The sequence below is a fragment of the Oryx dammah genome, unplaced genomic scaffold, assembly GCF_014754425.2.
Source record: "Oryx dammah isolate SB20612 unplaced genomic scaffold, SCBI_Odam_1.1 HiC_scaffold_20, whole genome shotgun sequence".
NCBI classification, from domain to species: domain Eukaryota; kingdom Metazoa; phylum Chordata; class Mammalia; order Artiodactyla; family Bovidae; genus Oryx; species Oryx dammah.
In genome coordinates this window covers 15,875,330-15,879,023 of record NW_024070204.1, presented here as the reverse complement: position 1 = coordinate 15,879,023, position 3,694 = coordinate 15,875,330, and the positions used below count along the sequence as shown (strand labels likewise).

At 42.6% G+C, this 3,694-nt stretch overlaps 1 pseudogene; it reads left to right on the top strand.

Annotated features, from left to right (window-relative positions):
- Positions 1-2,166: 2,166 nt before the first annotated feature.
- On the top strand, positions 2,167-3,172 carry LOC120879464 (annotated as a pseudogene).
- The last annotated feature ends 522 nt before the right edge of the window (positions 3,173-3,694 follow it).

Below are 3,694 nucleotides of genomic sequence, written 5' to 3'. Positions count from 1 at the left end.
AGACCATCACAGGACGCTTGAGAGGCAGGGATTCAGGACTGCACGTCTGGCTGTATTTCCCTGTAGTTACTTACGTCTGAGAACACCACTTCCTTTTCTGTTCCCCCAACCTTTCCAATAACTATTTTAAGCTTTCTTTAAAAAATTATTTATATGGCTGCACTGGGTCTTAGTTGCCGCATATAGGATCTAGTTTCCCAACCAGGGATCGAACCTGAGCCCCCTGCCTTGGGAGCGTGGGGCCTTAGCCACTGGACCACCAGCAAATTCCCTCTAATAATGTTGAAACCTAATTCCCTATATTAAATACCTCTCTGCTGGAAATATCTTAAGTGGTTTTTATTTTTCTTGATTTAATCTGATTGGATTACTTCTTATCCTGAAAGTGCTAGCCTTCTTTAATTCATATTCTATTAAACATGCATTTAATTCACATGTATATTATTTAATTCATATTCTAATTTAATTGGAGAAGAAGCCTACATCATAACCATTCTCAAGAAAACCCTCTCAAATGGCTCCCTCTAGCCATCATTCCTCTGTCCTTTGTCTAAACTCCTAAGTTAGGTAAGACACAGTCTGTAGCCCTCGGTTTTGCATTCAATTCCACACATGGTCATATTTTACTCTTTCTGTGCTGGTGTGATTAGTTGTTCAGTCATGTCTGACTCTTTGTGACCCCATGGACAATAGCCCATCAGGCTCCTCTGTCCATGGAATTCTCCAGACAAGAACACTGGAGTGGGTAGCCATTCCCCTCTCCAGGAGATCTTCCCAACCCAGAGACTGAACCCACATCTCCAGCATTGCAGGTGAATTTTTTACAGTCTGAGCCACTAGGGAAGCCCATTTCATTCCTTAGTTTTCCTTAAATAAAAATGTTCCTTCTCCAATTAAATTTTAAATTCCTGAGAAGGCAAGACCTTGGGAGTTTTTTCTTTTATTTCTGGTAAGATCTATGAAAATGTCGGGCATGTTGTCAGTGTCTGATAAATAAACACTCATTAGTTTCACTTGAAAGAGATCAAAGAAAGGGTATTTTTCAAACTACCTTCAGTGTGGAAGGGCTATGATTTGATCACAGTTGTATGTTACTGTCCTACTTATCAAACTGTCATACACCACCTTAAACCTTAGTAATTGCAGAGTCCACGGGCTTGGGAAAAATTCAGCACAGAAGAACTGCTAGGGGACCTTGGTTTTACATGTGAAAACTATTATTTTGGTTCACTAAAGATGAGTCTATTAATAACTGGAGCCTGAAAGCTGTTTTTAGCTAAGCTTTACACCTCTAAAATTTGCCAAAATGTCACAGAATGCCATCTAAATTTCTACAAAAGTAGAAGATAGCTTCCTTCACCTCAACTACCTTGATTAGTAGTTTCAATATGTGCTTATTATTTTTCATCCATTATTGTCTACTAGATACAGACTTGTGATGTGATAGCAATACTCCATATCTTATTACCTTCCCCCCACCACTCTGCCCCAAGAGGAAATTGTTCCAAGCATAGCAGTTGATTTGGTGCATTCATAGAAGGAGGCAAGGTCACGCTCCTCCTACTTTGCCTTCTTGAACCAGAAACCTTCAGTCTCTTATCATGATCCAAGAAATTATTTTCTGAATGCATGTTTAATTCTATTCTATAGTCAATCTATTCTATAGGGGCTTCCCTGGTGGCTCAGCTGGTAAAGAATTCATCTGCCGTGCAGGAGACTGGGTTCAATCCCTCGACTGAGAAGATCCCCTGGAGAAGGCAAAAGCTACCCACTCCAGTATTCTGGCCTGGAGAATTCCATGGCCTGTGTAGTCCGTGGGGTCACAAAGTGTTGGACATGACCAAGTGACTTTCACTCATTGTATTCTATCAGTTCAGTTCAGTTCAGTCGCTCAGTTGTGCCCAACTTTTTGTGACCCCATGAATCGCAGCACACCAGGCATCCCTGTCCATCACCAACTCCCGGAGTTCTATAGATGTAAACAAATAAGGGGAGAAAGCTGTTAACAAAGAAAAAAATCTAAAAAGAAAATGTAACTACACAAGTCAGGTACCTCTAAGAATTTGGGAGTAAACAGTCAAAACTGCCATCTTTGAGCTTCCAAAGAAAAATCAGCTAAATTAAGAACCAGAGGGTACTTTCCTTTCAGCAGAGCATGAAGGCAAGATGGTGGTGCAGATTTCCAAGAAGAGGAAGTTTGTCACTGATGGCATCTTCAAAGCTCAACTGAACGAGTTTCTCATGTGAGAGCTGGCTGAAGATGGGTACTCTGGGGTTGAAGTCCAAGTTACATCAATCAGGACAGAAATCATTATCTTGGCCACCAGGATACAGAATGTTCTTGGTGGTTCAGGAGAGATTGGCTTCTCTAAGGGCAGCGTAGAACTTTATGCTGGAAAGGCGGCCACAAGAGGTCTGTCTATCCTTGCCCAGGCATTGTGTCTGCGTTACAAGCTCCCAGGAGGCCTGGCAGTGCTAGGGCCTGTTCTGGTATGCTGTGGTTCATCACGGAGAGTAGAGTCAAGGACTGTGAAGTCGTGGTGTCTGGGAAACTCCAAGGACAGAGAGCTAAATGCATGAAGTTTGTGGATGGCCTGATGGTCCACAGTGAGGACCCTGTTAACTGTGATGTTGACACTGCTGTGTGCCATGTGCTGCTCAGACAGATTGTGCTGGACATCAAGATGAAGATCATGCTGCCTTAGGACTCAACTGATAAGACTGGCCCTTAGAAGTCCCTAGGGCTTCCCAGGGGTAGTGGTAAAGAACCAGCCTGCCAATGCAGGAGACTTAAGAGACAGAGGTTCAATCCTTGGATTGGGAAGATCCCCTGGAGGAGGGCATGGCAACCACACCAGTATTCTTGCCTGGAGAATCCCATGGACAGAGGAGACTGGTGGGCTACAGTCCACAGGGTCACAAACAGTCGGACATGACTGAAGCGACTCAGCATGCACGCATGCAAGAAGCCTCTGCCTGGTCACATCAACAGTCTGGAACCCAAAGATGAAATACTGCCCACCACCCCCACCTCCGAAGAGAAGGGTGGGAAGCCAGAGTTACCTGCCATGCCCCAGCCAGCACTCACAGCATAATAGTGGTCTCCTTGGCCACTAGATTTGGAGTCTGGATGTTGCTCTATAAAGACCTTTAATAAAATCTTTTTAAAAGAAACAACCGGAGGGTAGGTCTAGAAATTTAGAAATACAAACAATTCTACTCCAGTTTTAGGAGAGAGAAAGAAACTTATACTAGAAAGAATTGATTTGTTATTCAGTGAGCAGAGAAAAAGTCAATATCTTCATGTTACTAATAAAGCCATGAATAAGCTACTAATCTGGAACAGGGGAAGTATCCAGCTGAGGAACTGAGAAGTAAAGATTTTATTTTTAGATTCCAGAGAATATTAGGATGGGGGTTTTGGATGAGGTGTTTATGCTTTATTTCCTTGATTAGGGCACTACCATGCTGCTTTTTAAACACTGATGCATGCCTGTGGCTCTAACTTGGACCACATTAGATGGTCCTTATTGTGATAAATTACATTATTCAGGGTTGTTAACTCCTAACTACAGCAAATTGGCTATTTAAGCAGAAAAGGAATTTAGTCCAGGATAATATGTAGCTCTCAGAATCTTCAGATGAGTCAAAGAATAGGTTTATAGGTTAGTTAAGTGACCAGGCACAAAACCCA